General features: G+C 33.1%; 1 protein-coding gene across 4 annotated transcripts in view; it reads right to left on the reverse strand.

Annotated features, from left to right (window-relative positions):
• The window catches only part of LOC123680496, a 145,713-nt gene that overhangs the window by 38,950 nt on the left and 85,279 nt on the right, over positions 1–21,484 (reverse strand). For 2 of the 4 annotated variants that reach the window (XM_045618438.1, XM_045618453.1), the window contains exon 2: positions 10,817–10,924. The exons of 1 other annotated variant lie outside the window; for it this stretch is intronic. The gene's annotated coding sequence lies outside the window, so the exon portion shown is untranslated. Of the gene's footprint in view, positions 1–10,816; positions 10,925–11,578; positions 11,721–21,484 lie in introns of those variants that run through there. One more of the 4 variants, XM_045618446.1, reaches the window with a different exon arrangement.

A 21,484-nucleotide genomic window follows, 5' to 3' on the forward strand; every position in this document is an offset into this window, starting at 1 on the left:
TACTTAAGGTCTCTTAACAATCGATTTTTGTTCTTTATATTGATTTTCATTTCATAAAGAGGAAACTTAGTGATTTGAAAATTTCTTCTCGAAAATGTATATCCGAACATTCTGAATAACTGCTTGATCGCAAATTCTCGTATCATCAATAACTCCTACAATGGACTAGTTTAGTGATTTTGATAATACTATATTTGACACGATAGAATTGAAATATAGAGCAAAACTGATAAATCAGTGAAAAAATTTTGAGAATCCATCAATAAATGACTGAGAAATAGATTATTTAAATTTACGTATTTTAGCGCGGAACGTCTTTGGTCTGTGACGTCACGGCTCTTGCCTGTGATCGCTACACCATAAATTACGTTTAAATACTTAGCCGCGCCAAGGCTCTCGCGCCGTTTGTAGTTGTACAGTGTAGTTTTAACTCGAGTTTTGTTTTTATGTCACCATAATGGAAGAAGGCTTCATGAAAGGACGAAGTGACAATTTGCCTAAAATAGATATATTCGCAGTGATGGAATTTTTTCTTCAAATCCATCTTATGTCAGTGCAGAAATAAAAGAAGTTGAACTTTTCAAGTAAGTATCTACTTTTGAGTTTGCTTCATCATGGTTCAACTTATAACGATGATTTATTTAAAAAACGTTTCATAAACAGTTTGTAGTTGAGTACTGGTTGTTGAAGTCTATCAATGGCAAAACATATTTATGTGAGGAGTAAAAAGTAAAAAGAGAAAAAAGTAATTTATATGTATTTATATAGTAAGTCATTTCAGCCATCGTGTAACGAACAAAACACGACACGAACGGCACAAGTGATTGTACACCAATGAAGTCGTAAGCACTCTGCCAATACCAGTCGTCTAGTGTGTGACGTCACGACACTTACACGTACTATGAAATTATTCTTCCAAGCGCAACTTCAAAGTCCCATAACTTTTTCATTTATAGAGATATTTCAATGATTCTTCCACATTTTTGTTTCACTTTACTTAAATTTTCAGAATTAATCCTTAACAAAAAAACGAAAACTAGTCCATTCTACAAATATTATAATTTCATCTGAAGTGTAATTTTCGTGTGTGAAAGCACTGGAAATATAAGATGCTTAAGTTTACTGCGTAACAGTATGGAAGGCATGGTATATTAACCTCAAATATACCTCAACAGACTGTTATCTAATATTTTTTCTCTTGAGACCTCTCAGAAGCTTAGATATTAACTTAGAAGAACCTTCTTTTGGGATTTTGTTACTTAGTACCATCACCAGTTCAGGACTCAGGCAGAGCACTAATGGTTGTTTACTCAACAATCAATTATTGTATGGTCCCTATCTCTAACTTCAGAGGGAATACCACCATGTGGTTATAATTTTGTGAAAAAAATACTGTAGTTCAGTGCCACCCTTTACTTATTTTCTTGGAAAAGAGAAAGAAGATAAAGTGGATGTACAAAGTTTGGTCATCGCAGGAGCATAGCAGGGGATATGAATGGGTACGTAATATTTGCTGATACGCGGAAATCCACGAGATGGTAATTCCTCTTAATTCTGAGAAAAATTGCCCATGAAATTTTCTTGTCTTGATAAGCAATTTGATGCAATTGAAAGGATATAAAGGTGGAGGTTTCTGAAGTAAGGAGCCATCAAACATTCCTACCCTTATGCGCCAATTGCGTCCTCAAATGGTCTCCAAGGGCTCAATTGGGCATGAATGAACGAGCGCTCAAAAGCTCCTGACGTCTGACCTCTGCGCTTCCCTCATTTTCTCTTCTTGTCTAGTATTACTGACTCATTTGAGTCTTGATCGATACTCCATTTATATATTCGGTGTTATTCAAACTCTGCTCCATGAGCTTCAACAGTTTATGCTGCCTTTAAACGTGATCGAAGAAATACAGACGATAGTGGACTGTAGTTGTTTCAGAAAACATCAAAAATGTTCTCGAAATGGTTTCGAGCGATCGTAAATTGCAGTTGCTATTTCAAAACATCTGAAAGTCATGGAAATGATTCAGAAACAAGGAAAAAAGGGTGCCGAACGAGTTGAAGCCGAGAGATGTTGAACGGTGTTTGTTTGCTTGTGGACAGCTTCTTGCCAGGCAAAGACGGAAGGGATTTCTGCACCGCTTGTGACTGGAGACGAAAATGGGTTCGTTACGATAATCCCAAGCACAGAAAATCATAGGCCATACTTCCACGTCGACGGCCAAACCGAGAATTCCCGATTCCAAGCTCATGCTCAGTATTTGGTGGGACCAGCTCGGCGTAGTGTATAATCAGTTGTTGAAACAGACTGACACAATCACAGGCGATCGTTATCGAACGCAAATGAACGCAAACGGCTGTAATACAACGAGAGACATGATAAAGTAATTTTACAGCATGACAATGATCGACCCCATGTTGCGAAAGTGGTCAAGACATACTTGGAAATTTTAAATGGGAAGTTCTACTCCACCCGCCGTATTCTCCAGACGTTGCTCCCTCGAACTATTACTTATTTCCATCGATGGCACACGGCCTGGCTGACCAGTACTTCCGGTCCTATGAAGAAGTAAAAAATTGAATCGATTCGTGGATTGCTTCAAGAGATGACCAGATTTTTCAATGCGGGATTCGTACGATGCCCCAAAGATAGGAGAAAGTAGTGGCCAGCGATGGACAATACTTTGAATCATTAATGTATAACAAGTTTTTTACAATAAAGCCTTGAATTTTGGAAACAACAGCGGAAGTAAAGTTGACGCCTATGTATAACTTTACCAACTCTATCAGAATTTTCGGATATATCTAAAATTTGGAGCACCAAAATGAGACGTAGCTACCATTTCATGAAATCTACTGAGAGTTGCAGAGAAGTCTTCAAGAGAGAGAGAGATAATCTTGACCATCACGGCAGTTTTCGTATACTCACCTGTCTCAACTTTGTCCATCAGCACAGGTTAAAATTTCAAAAAAACTCAGATTTTCACGATTACAGCACGCGTCGGAAAAATGCATTTGCCATACCATCAGCCAGAATAGGGAAAAGCCAACAGGACCCAAACCACACATGTATCAAACTGTATAATGAACTTCCAAAATCTTTCAAGAAATTGAGTCCCACCGTTTTTCACAAAAGAGTGAAAAAGTCACTTTTGGAGAAAACGATATATAGGTTGAGTGATTTAAAATTATACTAAATTTTGAACTCTGAGTTAGTTCGATTATGCGCTTTTTTCTGTGTATACTCTTATACATTTAAATATTTTTTATATTTATTTTTTATATATTTACTAGCTTAGCCTTTCTTTCTGTATTTGACAAACTATGTAAATTTTTGATGGTGATTATTTGTACATATATGTATATGTATATATTTCGTCGTGTGCAAATAAATATTATTATTATTATTTTATTATTTTGGGGTCTCTTTGCAAATAGCCCATTGCAGAAACTGATCATAAAGCTCTCAATGCACCTTGCTCTCGAAATCAGTAAGGTACGTAACGGATAAGTCCACGATCATCTTAATGGTCTAAGGCGCAACGTACCAATAATGGTTCAATGGCTCCGATCATCCGATTTCAACGCGTCCAATTATGCAAAGTTGAGGAAGGTTTCTGACAGGACCGATATGGGTTCCGTATATGTAGATGCGCGTCCAATTAGAAGAGAATCAAGATTGGGGTCGTTCATTCACAGAAAACAAGAACCTTTGCCACCGGGAGACGGGTTGTACGGTACATTCGAATCGGTTGTAAAAAACGTAGATGGCCGAGGAAGACATTTTTTGCGGGAATATTTTTATGACGGACTGTCCCATATATCTGAAAGTTTTTATTTAATGAATAAATGATAGCGGATCATTACGCTATCCGAGAAATGTTTATTGGATTGAGATCTTGCCGGACATGACCTTTAATGAGCGTTAGAGTCAATGACTTCGTAATAAAAACGGGGACGGCTGTTTAAAAATCTCTTTATGTTAGGTTGTTAGAATTTTTGTAGCTTTCTGTGATAATGTTCTATTTGTTATTACACATATTAGCGATAGGAACTTAAGGTTGCGGAATTCTTTCTCTGCTCTGCATATTGAGCTTTCAAAGAATGTGAAGAGCACTGACGTAATGGAGATTTTGAGCGCTTATTCAAATTCGTATTCTTAGTTCTTAGCATGAGAAACCTTCTCCGTTCTTTATTAATATCAACATACAGGGTGTTTCATGAATAACTGTACCTATACACGGTCTCAATATGAATGCTGGACAATTTGAGCCAACTAAATCAATGTTGAAAATTGATCAAAAGTCTATTAATTCATGAGATACATTGAAATTTTAAACCGTTATAACACTTGAATGCTTTGATATATTTCTATGAAAATTAAAAAGTAATATATCCATGGCATTCACCAATATTCAGTTTTAGTAAATAATAATAAGTAGGCCAGACTGGATTGGGAAAATTATATTCTTAATGTTACATCTAGTAAACCACTATGTACTTCAATTTTCTTGGAAAAAAAGAAAGCTCTAAACTACATTGAACACTCTATCAAATGAGCCTCTTGGAAGTATTGTTCACTTTGTATCCTCATTTTATGTAGCATAAAACATCGAATATACATCATTGTAAATGAGGACCGGTTAATCTCTGGAAAATTCGTTAATCCTTTTTTCACAACAATCAAGTGATCAAATCTCAGAGTAACGGATCTTGAAGAATAAGCTGCATATGTTATTTAACCCGAATATAACTAATTTTAGGATTACAGGTGTTGTTTCTTTAGGTAATAATGTTTTTTAGCAGAATTGTAACGGACAAATCAAATAATAAAGGTCAAATGTATAATGGAAATAATAAAAACTGGCCTGCAAGATGTCCTGATCTTACATACTTGAATTATTCTTGAGGGTACTCAAAATAAAATTTATTATGAAGCAATTACCTGATTTTATGCAGGATGTAAAGTACGAAATTGACCAAAGAAATGAAGGAAGTTGTAGCGCATTAAATACCAATAGACAATAAGTGTATAAAAGAAATTCGGGAATTTTTCAAAATAGGTTAAAAATATTTTTCTAATAAATTGATTTTTCTTATCAACTTCAGTTCATTTTACGTTTTCTAGATAACTTTCAATTCCTGTATTTAGTTCTTAATGGGGATTCATTTATTTGAACCCAGGAAATGAAATGTTGAAAACATAATTTTCTGAGAATGATATATTTTAATCACACAACTATACCTACTAAGACTTTGCTTTTGAACCTAGGAATATTTTTTGTTGGGAAACACTTTCAGCTGTAGTTCTTTTTTTTTCGCATTTGAAATGAAGTTCATTCGTTAGAAAACTGCTGAAAAAATTATATTCACTTGGAGAAACAACATCAGCAATAAAAAATTGTATACCTCTTTGGGATTTTGAGACTTGACACTCTAAGAGATTATTCAGAGATTAACAGGTCCGTAGTAATTTGAAGTATGTTCGAAATTGAATGCTATGTAAAATATGAACAAGAAGTATGGCAGTATTGTCAAAAAGCTTATTTCATAGAGTATTCAATGTACATTTGTTTTTGAAATTTTAATAAGAATCCGCAAAAGCATTCAAGAGTCATATCGTTTGACATTTTTTTGAATAAAATGCATAAAACACCCTGTATCTCATAGACGATTAGGCAATTCTCAAACACCAATTCAGACTATATAAATTGCCTTGCATTCGTACTGAAAGCATGGAACACCCTGGATAATAATATAAAAATGGATTTCTTTTCCTAAATATGTACAAAAAGAATTACCTAAATACATAAAGAAAAAATTTCAAATATATATAAATACCAAGTTAAATACATTTTTTCAATACAGTAGGTATTTTAAAAGCTTAATTTTATTACCTACTTCAAAGAATGCTGCAAAATGTCCTTATCTCGTAACTAGTTTTATGATCCCACGTGCTTATTGAAAAACGTTTCGATAATAGGTTTTGTCGGCTCCTTTGAAATGTTTTATTTGCCCTATGAAAAAATATTGTACAGCATGAACATTCAGTATCCCTATCGTTTTGGTAAAATATGCAATAACTAGTGAGAATTGGCTATATAATATAATTGGCTTATAATCGGAATTCTATTTAACAGTAAAGGATGCAAATTTATCCTGTATTATATATCTATTTTAGTGAAATAGAGAAGTAGACTATTTTTGGAAACGATGGTGGCATTCGATAGAAGATTCAATTTTTTTTTGGATTTCATGTCTTTGATATCGAGGAAGATTGTAAGATTTTTGGAGGTGTATAAGTTAAAGACTTTCCATTTCAATTTATCCAAAAACTAATAACATAAACATCATTTGTTTTTCAATGGTAACTATAATAATCAAATTACAAGATATGTATCATAGATGAAATAAAGTTGCCCCAAAATAATTTTTTGATATAATTTATAGGTTATGAATGTTTTTTTTAACATCTTATGATAGCACTATTTCGTTCATAAATCTTTCAGGTTTTTTTGTTTTCTGTATATGTTTTTTGTTTTATAAAACCGTTACGTGCAATTTCCATTCAGTAATTGTAAGGAGAACAATACATAAATAAAGATGTTTTGGTAATAATCTTTCATTTTTAATTCCACCCAAAACACTCTGCCCGAAGCAGAGCAGCTAGTAAATATTTAAAATAACTCGCATAACTGTTACTAATGAATTCATTTCCCACAATCGTCCGGATAGAGCTGACGATTTGATTCGGTGTGGATTCATTATACCAATTTCAAGTAATGCTATAATTTCCGAATTCAGATCGGCCATAACAGTCAAGATCAACTGATTATATAATAAATATAATTATGAGATTATGTAATCTCCCGTGGAGAACCGCTACATCGACGATAGACACGCTGAAGATGCTCCCATATTACTGTTTCCGATAAGAACAACGTGACAATCTATGTCGGCTCTTTTCCTCCTAATTTGAATTTACCGTACGACGTGTCTACTTGTGAGACAACTCTAGGCACTCATGAATGAACGGTTGTTGTTGTTTTCTGATGGATATGTGGGATGCCCTGATCGAAGGAAAGTTGTGAAAACTTGGCCTTCTGGGAATTCTGGGATGCGTTGGAGGTAATATTCATTCAACTCTTCATTTTGATGACATAACACGTCACTCAATCATTCTCGGATGTACACACTGTGTCATATACCACTCTTTTCTTTTTATATTCCGTTCGAAAATAAGATGGAGCATATAAGCAATAAGAGTTGAATACATGTATCACTCTTGAAGTTGACTAAGTTGATGAATAAAGGTTAATATTCAAGGCAAAATGTCGTTTTCTGATTATGTCTAGGACACACACTGAGTGAAGTGTTAGGTGAGTGAGTTGAAAGCATGGATCTTCTTGATAGTCGATAAGTCTGGAATATTATTTTCGTATTTTCATTTTGAAGTGCAGGTAGGTGTTCCTTGAGGAGGACCCCTCAATTATCACACCTTACAGAGATGATTATTTGATGGATCTTAGATTTTTTTTATTAGTACTAGGAATTCTCAGGTCTGTGATACCTATTCGGCGGAGTTCCTTCTAATAAAACACATTAGCTGGAAATAAGGTCACATAAGGCATCAATTAGGATTCCTTCGAAAACAGTTCAGGTCACGAAAATGAAATCAGTCCATATATCAGAGTCAATTTAATTGGATGGCATTTGCAAATGTTTGAATAGAAATTTGGCAGGTAAAAATAGTCTATGAGCCGACATGAAATGATGGAGTATCTACACGAATGAAATTTCGATGGAGGCACTTTTATTTTTGCTGACTATAGACTACAGATGCATATGTCTTCCTAACCACCCTACATACTCATATAAAAAATAATTCAGAAATTGATTCATTCATTAATAATTCATGCTAAAAATTGGAAATGAGTAAAAAGAGTAAATAGTGTGTTATTCATCTTTTTTCACTGAACAACGAGCTTAACAATGGATTTTGAGAGAGTGTTTTTCTAGAGACGAGATCAAGAATCGGAGATTGACAATAATATTTTTATTCGAATGTACAAAATTTTGTTTAACTTATCCAATTGTTTTGAATTATGATTATCTTCACTTGAAGAGGTTCTGGCAGGATAATTTTGTATTGAATGATCTTTTCTAATAACGTCAAACAAATACCTACACTCAGATGAAAAACAAAAACGAAACAAGTTGATATTCAGTAAAATTTGAAGTTTCATAGTTTTTCTTTGCATTTTCTATGCTTTTGACGTCGTTATCAAAACGAAAATTTTCACGAAATCTCAACCCAATCGGATTGTTGTCACGGAAATATTCGGGGTTTTTTTTTTCAATATTGTCTAGAATTTTCTATGTTTCTGCTTGATAAACAGATAACCTTACTCAATCCCAACTTGTTGCAACTGAAAAATTGGATAATTTTTTTTCTTCCTATTGAATTTGTTCCGGTTTTCTGATCAACATGAAATATCGCATGGAGCTTGACATTTTTATTTCATATCTAAATGCAATACTTCATTTCGATCGAATTTTATAGTTTTGAATTTATGGAAAAACAAAATTTCGAAATGCCATGTGTTCCGGAAATGAGCGCTGAATAAAGGTCTTCAGTTTTTTAACCGTACAGTCAGCTCCCGAAATTATTTACTCGAAAACGTCTTGTATGTCGAAGTTCACCGTAAATTTTACAACGCTGGCATACCCCGTGAAAGCTTTGGGGCAGAAACTCTCTAAAAATACTAACAATTTAATTTTTTTCTAATGTTTCAGAACATGAAAATTAATTACTAATAAATATTTTTATTCCTGATTTATTTTTTAATTTTTTCCACTCCTTCACTGATTTTTTCATTTCCCGTATAACTGTTTTAACATTACGAATTTAGCCTCCCCTCACCAAAATGCCTGGCCACTTCATTGTTCAACGATATCCAGAAATCGTTGTTTCGTTTAGACCTTAAATTTTTGGAGGGCTACTATATCAAATCAATATGATAAATATAATTAAATAACCCTGAGATTAGAATGACATCTTTTAATTGTAATCAAAGAGCTTTTAATCGTGTCTTAAGTGGGAGATTCCAACAGTGCGTTGAGACAGAAACCCGATACAAATTATCGCTATTAATCAGAGAAATTGTATAAACATTTTAATTGGTCCCGAACAAGATTCCTATAACCTCGATAACATTCCATGAAGAAGTCATAAGACGGAGTTGACCATCTGCAGCACGAGTTCGACTAAAAATCAACCGCGCAGCTGGTTCAGCTGAAAAGCAACCAAAGGTGATCTCGAAAACAATTGACTCCGACCAAATAAGGACCGACGTCTGCGGGGACAATCGACTGATAATTTATCAAAAATAACAAATTTTTATTGCCGCTCATAAAATCGAAAAAGCGAATAAATACACAAAAGCTCGCTTTCTTGGTGTTGCAACAACTGTCATGCTCTTTCGTGGTTCAACAATGGACCTCGATGTTCCGGCTTTATGCTCATATTTGGTCAAGGATCAAGCGAGATGCTCACTATAAGGCCGATTATAATATTCTGCGTTGGCGAGGAGTTATTTTGTTTGTTTTCGTAATGTCAGTTTTCGGTTTTAAAACACCGTTAACGGCTGCATCGATCGGACAGACCGTGAGCGATATTCTTGCATAACAAGAAGTTATGCCCTGCACGCTTGCATATATTATTATTATGGAATTTCAGTTTTACATGCATCTACCTTGGGAGTTTTATATTTTTATGTTTCGACTATTGAGCTGGAGTTACTGATGAAAATAAAGCGGTGAGTGTCTTCAGAAAATCTTTTAGAGTTCCCCGCATAAATTGCTCTATCATTAGGCTAATTGAAAAGTCCCCGGTCTGATGCACAGATGGCGGTGCTAGTATTAAATCCATATGATTTTTAGTTAGCACCAACTACCAACCTTCAAACGATACGTGTCACAATTTGACAGCAATTCGTGGGAAATTGCGTTGTGAGTGTAGGTACTTTTGTTATTTAATAAAAGATGAAACAAAATTTCGTGTGCTGATTAAATATGAATTTTTGAAGGGAAAAATTACAGTTGAAGCAAAATATTGGCTTGATGAAGAGTTTCCGGAGTCTGCACCAGGAAAATTAACCATCATTGATTGGTATGCTAAGTTTAAACATGGTGAAATGAGTACCGAAGACGGCGAACGCAGTGGACCACCAAATATGTTTCATTAAGAATTGTCTTGATGCGCCGTGTCATAAATCAATGAAAATGGCAAAATTGTATGAATTGAGCTTCGAATTGCTTCTACATCCACCGTATTCGCCAGATCTGGCCCCCATCGACTTTTCTTGTTCTCAGACTCCAAAAGACTGCTCGCTGGAAAGAAATTTAGCGCCAATGAAGAAGTAATCGCCGAAACTGAGGCCTATTTTGAAGCTATAATCGCTGTATCGTCCTCTAAGGCAACTATGTTGAATAATAAAATCGAATTTTTCCAAAAAATGTGTTTTACTATGGTAGACCGGGGACTTTTCAATTGGTCTATTATTTGCTCAAAAGATGTTGATCCTTTTCTCAAAATATATAACTTTTCTGATTTCGTTAGGTTTTCTAGCCTTTGCTAAAATATTCACAGCTTAGCTAAAAATATAATTTTGTTCATTAAAAATTGAGTGACCATATGAAAAATTTATTGCACCAAAGCTATCAAAAGCACGATCATGATATCGAACATTTGGAATGGTAGGTCGAATACAATATTGAACACCCAAATAGGGGAAAATAGAAACCAGGTTAGTATTGAACTTACCAATTTGAGTTTTAATGAATGCATTCATGCAATGGATGTTGACTTTGGAAATGCTTTTGGCCAAATATCTAATGAGGAAGCTGATTCAAGATGACAACTGGTATTTACCTGGAATATAAAAGTTACAAAATAAAGAATCAGCTCTGCATACAATTGAATATGAAAAATTTCCTAAAATACTATCAGCTAAACGTATTGGAAGAATGTTCCAATTACAAAGGCAACCATAAGAAACATGTTTTGAAAGAAATATAGTTTTTTTTTCAACTCAATATAATGAACTATTAGTAGTATGATGGAAAGAAACGAACTATTAGTTAAAAGGTATACTAGGCGATGTCTTATCTCGTGAGTAGGAGTCCTTACGTTTTGATCGATGGCTCTGAATCTAGGAAGTTTCGCAATACCTCTGGAATTCCGCAGGGTTCTCATCTCGGTCCCTAACTCTTTTTAATTTATGTTAATAACATATGCTTTAGTAGTTGAAGGTCCCTACTTTTTGCCGACGATCTTGAGCTGTTCATGATGATTCGATCTCTCGAGGACTGTCTGAATCTCCAGTGTGATCTGGATAAATTAGCACAATATTGTAAGAATAATTGCTTGTTCCTTCACTTAGATAAATGTTTGAACATTTCGTATACTAGCAACACCAACAAAATCTCCTTCCAGTACACACTTGACAACTATGAGTCGAAGGAATCAAGTATAGTCAGAGACTTGGGAATAACATTCTACTCCAAACTAGTATTTGATGCTCACATTGGTAACGTCGTCACATCCTGCTCCAGAATACTTGTCTTCGTCCTCAGGCATGGAAAAGTTTTCCAAAAGAATGAGACTGTCTTAAAACTTCACCATGCATTTGTCTCCTCAGGATTGAACTTCGCATCGGTCATATGGAACCTGATATACGACTGCTATGTTCAACGCTTGGAGTCTGTTCAGAATAGGTTCATTCGGTTTTTGGCCTACAAAAATAGAATTTTAATTGAAAATCACGACTACACGTATGCTCGTAGGATTTTTCAGATTCCCAGGATAGTCGATATAAGACTCATGAATGATGCTTCATTCATGTTCAAGCTCTTGAATGGTTTGATCCTGGGATCCTGGGATTTTGGAGGAGATTCGCCTTAGGGTTCCTGATCTAAGACTCAGGTCAGATAACATGTTTCAGGCTGCCTTAGGAGAAAAAATTACACCGCAAATTCCCCATTTGTCAGAATCATGACAACCTCAGGTGACGTCTGTCCACCCTTCGATTCATTTTCCTGTTCGCTGACAACTTTCAAAAAAACATCTGAAACGTCGACTTTTGTTTTCGGTTTTTCCGGGATAATTGTACAGGGTGGGCAAATAAGCGAGGTAAGCGGCTATATCTCAGGATCCACTCATCGTAGAGACTTGCGGTAAAAATTTTTACCACTAAAGAGTACAAGAGAACACACTGGAAATTGTTTTGAAGTTCATACCTCTACCGCTAGGGGGCGTAATAGCTACCGTCGAGTAGAAAACTAAATTTTAATTGAAAATGTTCGATATGAAGTTGAAGAAAAAATATCATCACTGTAATCCTTGGAAAATTTCCTATCTTTTTGAATTGTCACTTTCGATTTTACGACATCAAATAAGGGTAGGTGAAAAGGAGAAATCTGACTGATTAAAACGCCTGTAACTTCAGTTTGGCTCAACATTTTTGAGCAAATTAGATCTCGTCTGAAAGATAATATCTTGTTGATTGAGGACACAATATAGTCATGATAAATTTGTTTTTGCTGCTTTCGATAGGAGGCGCTAAGTCAGAAGTTCATCGTTTTGTTCATTTTACTCCGAAATTTCAAATGTAATGATAGGATTTTCTTAACAGAAACAGAAATTCCATCAAATTTGCATGAAAAAACCTGAAGGTCGCAAAGCGATAATTTCAGGCGTTCTGAAGTTATGCCGAAAGAAGATATTCTTCAACTGATGCACTGCGAAAAACCAAATTGTGTCTTTTTGTTCTAACAGAAACAGAAAGCCCATCAAATTTGTATGAAAAATACCAAAAGGTCGCAAAGCGATAGCTTCATGCGTTCTGGAGTAGATTTGAATATTGTATCTTGTATCTTACATGCGATTTTTTTTTTTTGTTTAGTTCGGAATTTTAGACAGACGGAATTTTCCAGTTGAATTTCAGAATCTGCACATTACAAAATAGTGTATGGGAAAATCTGAAAATCGGTTCAATTTTTCAGCTCGAGATTTGTTACAAATAATAAATTAAAAAACCATTTGAGGAGAGTCCTGATATTTGCTGGATGATTTCGTATCTAATGAATAAATTGAACTTAATAGGTATTTCGAATAATATCAGAACCATCTACCTGTCACATCCATCTATATGATTTATAAATCATTATGGAACCGGTCGTTCGTAAATATCTGAAGTAGCTACAATGTAGCGAAACGCGTTATGATCAAGTCAATTGCACAGTAGAAAACAACAAAATATGTAGCATTGTACCGAAAAACTATTATTCTGATACTCTATAAATATCATATGAGAACCGATGACAGTATATGAAAAAGTTGAAGGTCCAGTTCTTCACATACTGAGTGACACGGCCTAATCATCCACTTTTCATTTGGCGAAGCCTTAAAAGGCAACATCAATCATAAATTAGTAGATGATAATAAAATCTCCAATGTTGCAACTGGATATTATCTTATAACATGACGGGTAGATCTCAATGCTTTTTCGCTATCTTCAATTTCAGTTTCAAAATCCCGTTACCCATATTTTCAAGTTCTCCGTGATCATGATCATCCTTGTTGCATAAGCTTAGAGTTAGTGATATCGAATGGCTTCCAATTAATGTTGATTTAGTAACAGACCGACAGATTTATATGAAGTATTCGAGGCTTCCGCTTGATTAAATGCTATGAGAGATTTCACTGGTTATATTAATCACAGGTCATTTAATTTAATTAGAATATGCAATACATTCATGTTATGAGATAAATATAATAATTGAGAGTTGTAACATAGATTTCACAGGGTTGATCGATGGTTCGTCAGATGATGCCGCGATAAAGAATTTGAAAATTGGTTTCGAATCTTCTTTGATGTTTGATTGCTGTGGTACAGTCTTTTCACTTTCGGCGTAGTTATAAGTTATGAACTAATTCACTTATTTTGATGAACCGAAACAAGTTTTCGACCAACAACAATAGTTAATTGTGTAAGCAGTTAGGAAAAGAACTATTAACCATTACCTAAGGATATCTTGCGCAACTCGTTCCGTTCGTTGCTCAGAAAAAATTGTATTTTTCTCAATTCGTTCCAAAAAATATTTGCCTATATTTTTAATGCGATGTGACTTTTATATTCAAATTGAAAGCACTAAAACCGTCCCTACCAGGGTCTTTTAGTTTAGTTATTTTTTGTTAATTCCTTTTTATGGAAGCAAGCATTGTTTAGTGAAATGTTTCGTGATTTTGATTATCAAAAGAAGTGTAAATTAATAACCTTTTTTTTCCGGAAATAATTCAGGTAGTTTTTTGAAAGTAGGATAATATGCTTCAAGGACCAATTTACCAAGCGAAATTGAGGAAACGGCTCAATCTTCATTATTTACAATTATTTCTAAGAAGTAGATGAGCAAGTATGATTTGTCCAATGCCAGGTTACTGTTTTCGGCAGTCGTTAACTATTCTCTTTGCGAATTCTAGAGTAGATTTGCTGAGAATCGAACAGCTTGGGGGGTGGAAGTTAAGTACAGTTTCTGTGGGTTATAAGGAGAATTCCATAATTAATTTACCGAATATGGCCACAAACATCCTTGGAGAATATGGAAAATTCCCAAATTAATGCTCAACAAAAAAGTAGGTTGTCAGATGGGGTCAATATCACTTATTCTTCAAATTGTGATCTTAATATTTATAAATATTTTTATTCTCATGATAAAATTAAATGAATTTATAATTCGATATAATTTGAAGCAGATATATTAAATTTTATGATGAAAAAGAAGCACTTCAACTAGGTAGTTGAGTCCAACAATTGATTTGTATTTTTCGCAATTTATTGCAAAATATTTCAATTATGGCAACACGTTGCGAAAAGTAAAACGTTTCAATCCCTCAATTAGTTTTGAAAGTTTTCACTTTGAATGTCAATTATTTTCTTTCTTGAATTTTTTGTGTGAACAAATTGTTTAATTACCTACTTTATGTGATCCTCTGAAGGTTTTTTGGTGAAAATGATATATTATTTCAATAATCGGTAAATGATGGCTTTATGAATATCATTATTTCATTTTGATAATAAATTTCAGTCAGTTTCCAGTCCTCCAACTGCTTGCCCAGACACATCTAGCTATTTTAATTCAAATGTGTTCTACTCAAATGCTAATTTTTCCTTCAGACTTGCATTTATGGATGAGATTGAATTTATTATTTATTTCTAGTATCTTGGTTTAAATGCATTAGGGATTGATTGTATATTTGCAAGAAAGCCTCACTGTTGTCTCTGACGAAGTCTTATCTTATTCTGCCTTACATAACAAATATTGCTATTTTTTTTGTTCAATCTGGATACTATACGACAGCGTAGAAGTATTCTATTGTAAACCCCTTACCCAAGATCATAAATAATATTTTTTTATAAATATATCAACATTCAAGTGAATATGCATCGAACAGAGTTTAAACTAATCTGTTGAGAGCTTTCTGCTCTTAGTTTCATTTCTGTTAAAAGTATCCAAATTTTAATACTAAACAATGCACGACGACGAACATACCAAAGGTTTATAGTGAAATTGTAAATAGTTCCCTTAATTTGTCAATTGTTTTCCCTTTTGTTATCCCCAATATCAGAATCTACCTACCAATCACTAGCTTAAGAATCATCAATTTTCTAACCATTTAAATATTGATGATGAAAAGTTGGCGACCAAACACTGAAGCAATGTGCATAATAATCTGTCGAAGTGAACAAATCCAGTAGAAACGTTAATTTCTTTCAACTTTAACCGAGAATATACAGATTCGATGAATTAGTTCAAGTTCTGGGTGTAACGTTGGTCATTACAATAAAATGAGGTGGTTTACCAGCAACTGCCTGCATAAGACATGCTGCTTGCGCTCAATACGATACAGAATCAACAACAATTTATAGAAGTTATACGCAATTATGAAACAACCCGCCAATATTACAACACGATGATTGGTCACAGTTCGGAACTATGAATAACTAACTCACTATATCATTACTCACGGCAAGTGAGTAATGAGGTGTATTAATTACTATTAGTGGCTTGACTGTTCGATAGTTGTAATGTTATAATGTTCTTACTACTGACGTAGTATTGAATCTTCTGAAATATAATTTATTGGTTAGTCGTTGCAAGGTAAACTGATCTTAATCTGTTCTGTCAATGAACCGATTTTCACAGTGATTTTTCTACTAATATATATTTGTCTATTGATTTATTATATTACCTACGTCTAATATACAGTGCTGATGAAACATGGCATAGTAATATCAATGTATGGTATCTTCACAAATAGTGAAAGTTAAATTTGAAAGAAGAGGAGAGTTAATCCTTTACCTTTGAAAATCTTTGGGAAAACGTATCGGTATCATACTCTCAGTTACAATTTAATCTTCATTGTCTCTGTCAAGACATTTGGAACACGCCTACGTGCACCTCTCTTACCTCAAAGCGATTTTTGTAATGATTGCTTGTTTATTTGAGTACTGGCATTCAATTTATGCTCATCGGATGAATATTCCCATATCAAGGTCTAATATTGCCAAGACTATGTAAATATTACATTTGTGAGATTTGCTTTGCTGTATTGCTAGACAAAAAAAGATATTTAAAAGATTTATCAGGTAGTGAAGCTTTTGGCACATTGTCATAATTTTGACATTTATATTCCATTTCCATTGTCTTCATCAAGTAGATTCATTTGACCTGTATAATTTGAAGTAATCATTTATTGACTCTTGAGTCAACCAAAAGACAAAATTGAATTCTCAAACTCTTCAATTGTAAATGCTGATTTGCATATTCATTCCACAGAAGAGTAAGCGAAAGGATCTATGACTACTTGTTGAGATTGCTATCTCAGAGAAACAGTTTTTTTTTTCAGTCAGCCTACGGTGTCCTCAAATTCAAATAGTGAAATGAATATACAAGTTGTAAGTTGATTCATTATTTATTTATTTAATAATTACACCATTCTTTAGTGAAGGCCAATTTAAGAATAGGAAAATGAATATAGATACAATAAATTGAACCCAAAAATTATAAATTGGAAATAAAGAATATTATTAAACCTAAAATTACTCAAATATAGCCAAACGAAGCATGAGCGAAACAACTCGTTGAAAAAGCTCACACCTAACTACCCAGTGTGGCCGTGATTACAATGAAAAATATTCACAATATGCTGTAGTTTTGTAATTCTGTTTGTTTTTCGAACTATAAAATACTGACGGAAAATTTGTCAGTTCTTCAATTTATTAACGGTTTACTCAATTCATACAGTTTTGGATACTTTAATGTTCTCTTGGTTGTGTTCAATATTTATTTGTCAGTTCGAATTGTAGTTTATTAATTGAGTTGTAGTATTTATCAAAAAGATGAGGTTTTGGCCTTCATCAAGTTGAATCATTTGGCCTTTATAATATTATTATCGACTATTGCTATATTCTTATATTGATGATAGCTCGGGAAAAAAATTTGATATCTTCGAAAATTCTACTATAATTTTAATATGAATTTGAAGGACAAAGCTAGCATTTAGGTAGTTACAATTCTTCAATGCAAAATATCACTTCTAATAATAGTTCGTGAGTTTTATTCATACTATGAATATTTATATTTGAAATATGAATTTTTAACACACCTTAGATATTCTGAGAGATGAACATTAGGTATATTAACCGAAATTGTATATTTTTATTGATTGGGAGGACAAGCTAAGTATATTTTTACGACTCATAATTTTTCATTAATTCTAATTGATAATTATATATAATAATTATTGAATCCTAAAATTTCAAAGCTTTTTTATTAAATTTTCTGTTAATCAATGTAACTTTTATCGAACGCATATCAATGAAACAGTAATATTACATACTAAGAATACATTTTCTTTCACTCAAGGGCAAAAAATATGACACCATCTGATAATATTATTCAATAGACAGAAATATGACCATTGCGAGGGTGTTGCTATGGTTTGACACTTGATCAATAATGATCATAATGATTATAATGACATTGTTGAGTTCATAATGTTTGCTTTAATGAGATGAATGTGAAATTAATGCAGTGCTTGATATATTTACGACATTTTTTTCATTTCTGGGAACCACCTACATTTTTTGGTCTGAGCTCAATGTGAAAATAATTACATATTCCTATTAAAAAATATTTATTACAACGTTTTGGAAGAAAATTCATACTTAACCTCACCCCGTCTACTTTGTAGATACACAATTTAAATCTCCTAGCAGAGATCGGAGTAGGTTGAAATTGAGTTTGTATGTTATGTGCTCAGTTATGTATTATCACACATAACATAGAAACATTTCAGTGTCCATGTCGAATTTCAGGAAGATTTGGTCTAATCAGAACTCAACATCATGATAGAATGACCAACAAAATCACAAATTTGTTTGTGTTTGTTTGTTTGTTTATTTCAAAACTACTTATTTGATCGTCATGAAATTTTGCCTTTGGATTGAAACTGACACTTCAAATAATAGTGGTGTTGCTCCATCAGCAGAAGCAAAATTTTCAGAAAAATATCGAAAAAAAAAATTACTCAATATTTCTGTAAACATCAAACCGACGGTGTTGAGATTATGGTTGATTGGTATTGCTGTTGTATTAATAGATTTCGTATGAAAAACTCCTCCTTTTTTTTTGGAAAAAAAATGTATTTTAAGTGTAATTACTTCTTTATGGATTCAAATTTAAATCGAATAGATGATTTGAGAAACGTGGAATGTAATAAACAATAAACGTGCTAAACTGAATTCTTATGAATGATGAAATTTATGAATTGAATTCAGGATTCAGATTCTTCTGCAGAGTTTCGACTTCATAAAACGCTCGACTATTGCATTTTTCTTCTTTGATATGATTAAATAGAACAACCGGAAGATGCGTATGTACCAACAAAATAATTCGTGAAATTCGTTGAAATTAAAAAAAAAAATTATTTTATTCGTTCCTCCAGGAATCCAGATTTCTCGGAAAAGTAGATAATGCCGCCCTCCATTATTTGCCGCCCTTCTAGAGCGGGTTCTGCGATTTCAGGTTCTTCTGCGAATTTTTCATTTTATAAAAAGCAAATTTGAATATTTTGTTTTTTTTTAAGATTATCAAGTAAAATAATCGGATTATGCGAAAAAAACATTATATTGAATACGCCCAGGCCTAAAACTTGTTCAACTGAAATAAATATAAAAAAATAATATAATGAAATGTGGTATGAAATAATGATACTGTTTATTTTCCTTAAGAATGATAAGTTAGAAATGGTGGAATGGAATCATTTCTCGTATATTTTGCATTCAATTCTGAGGCATCAACATACTGATTGCATAATTGAAAAGAAAAATAAACTAAAAGCCGCCCCAAGTGGCAATAAAATTCGGCAACGTTTAGCAAAGTGAACGACGACAAGCCTGATGAGTATATGCGTTTTTTTAGCGTCATTAACTCGTAAACAGCACTATGATGCGATTACACGACATCTGGATATTTGTGAGTATAGTGCATAATGCGGCACCTTTGATGGTTTTTGATGTTGATTAAATTTGTCGGTATTCCTTCCTTTAATTCTCATTGAATAAGAATCACATTGAATTTCTACACATGAATGAATGTGAATAAGTTTATTAATCAATATAAATGATTTAATACATCTACATAGGAGACGAAAATATTCTGGAAATTATAGCAACCTTTTACACTTTGCAATACCGATAGAACTAAAGAGGACCATAATTCCCAAGAAGCTCCTAAGTACCAGTCCATGGGATTATTCCATTCAGATTTTATTCAAAGCAACAGATAACTCATTAACAATTCTCTTAACATCCGGCACAGCATCTTTCGACCTCCTAGCTAACTGTTCAACAATTAATTTCTCATTTCACACTCAATTCTCCACAGACATACCAAATTGAATCGAATTGGTCCGAACTGCTAAGAACTATACATTATTTTGATTTTTTTCGAGGTGCCTATACCGTAAAGACCGTTAAAGTTTGGGACATGAACTTATGTGAAATATAGTATATGGGACCCATGATCCATCAGCTGTCTGAAAATCACTTTATGATTTGAGTTTCATGTTATCCAATCTAGGTTTACCAACTGGTTATTGCGTCTGGTTAGGATAATACGCGGTATGGATTACAGTAAGACAAGAAAATTAAAATTTAATGGGAATTTAGGTACTACTGGAAATTATCCAGTATCACCTCTACTATTAACGGTCGATTAGGCAATTGTCATATTGATTTCAACAAATCGAATCCTATATGAGATTAAAATCATATCGAAAGTAAAAATGAACATTTATAGAAAAAATGTATGATCGTTGGAGTAACATATCACCCTTGAAGGTAACTATGTAAACGAATAAATTCAAATTTTTGAAAATAAATGTTTTTTTACTTAGCGAGATTATTGAGTAAAGTATTACACATATATAATTGTATACCTAATGCTATAAGCTGTACAGTTAATTCTAATTATAATGTGATTAATAACTATTTGTCGTGTTGATTATAAACGATTATTTCAATAAAGTCTATTCGATATTTTGAATATTATAGAATCTAAAGAATATAGCTACAAATGAATAATTCAGCTTAATCTTAACATTTCGAGATATCAATGAGACTTTCTTTGGTTTATTATTTCTGCTTATAGTCTCAGAAGATCTCAACCAATAGTGAAAAAATCTCTCTATTTTTTAATTTCTGAGCAGATCCTACAGCTAGGAAGATTAATGTGATGAAGCAACGTATTCAACAAAATATTTCCGATATATCTCAGAAAGTAAAAAGTGAAAAATTTCAAATCATCTTGAATTTTTTTCTATTCCATTCGAAAAAATTCTTTAAACCATCTGACTGTCATCCAGGCCTTTCATTAAAAAACTATTTTAAAAATTAGTATAAGTACCTGATATTGTCGTTGTTTACATGGAACGAGCACTCGTACTTGATAGAACGATCTAAAAACAAGGTATTCGGCCCAGAGCTTGAGTGAAATGAGCTAACTAATGAATAAATGTAGTATCTATTCTGTTGTTGTTTTGGATAGTTTTTGCTTGGTTTTGATATTTTGATAGTTGTCAGGTTTTTCCACAATATTGTACCAAAATTTTGATATTTATATAAAATTGTAAATTAGAATCATTTGACCTTGAGTTGAAGTAATAATTTATTAATAAGAGTCACCAACAACAAAAGATGAAATTAAATTCTCGAAACTTGTCATTTCAATTGTAAATATATGATTTGTGTATCGATTTCACAGAAGAGTAATAAAGAAGATCTAAAGCTTCACTTGTTGAGATTGCTACTTCTGTAAAAGTTGCCAATTAATAATTGATTGATGAGTCACCAACAACCAAAAGATAAAA

Source organism: Harmonia axyridis, chromosome 1, assembly GCF_914767665.1.
Source record: "Harmonia axyridis chromosome 1, icHarAxyr1.1, whole genome shotgun sequence".
Lineage (NCBI taxonomy): Eukaryota > Metazoa > Arthropoda > Insecta > Coleoptera > Coccinellidae > Harmonia > Harmonia axyridis.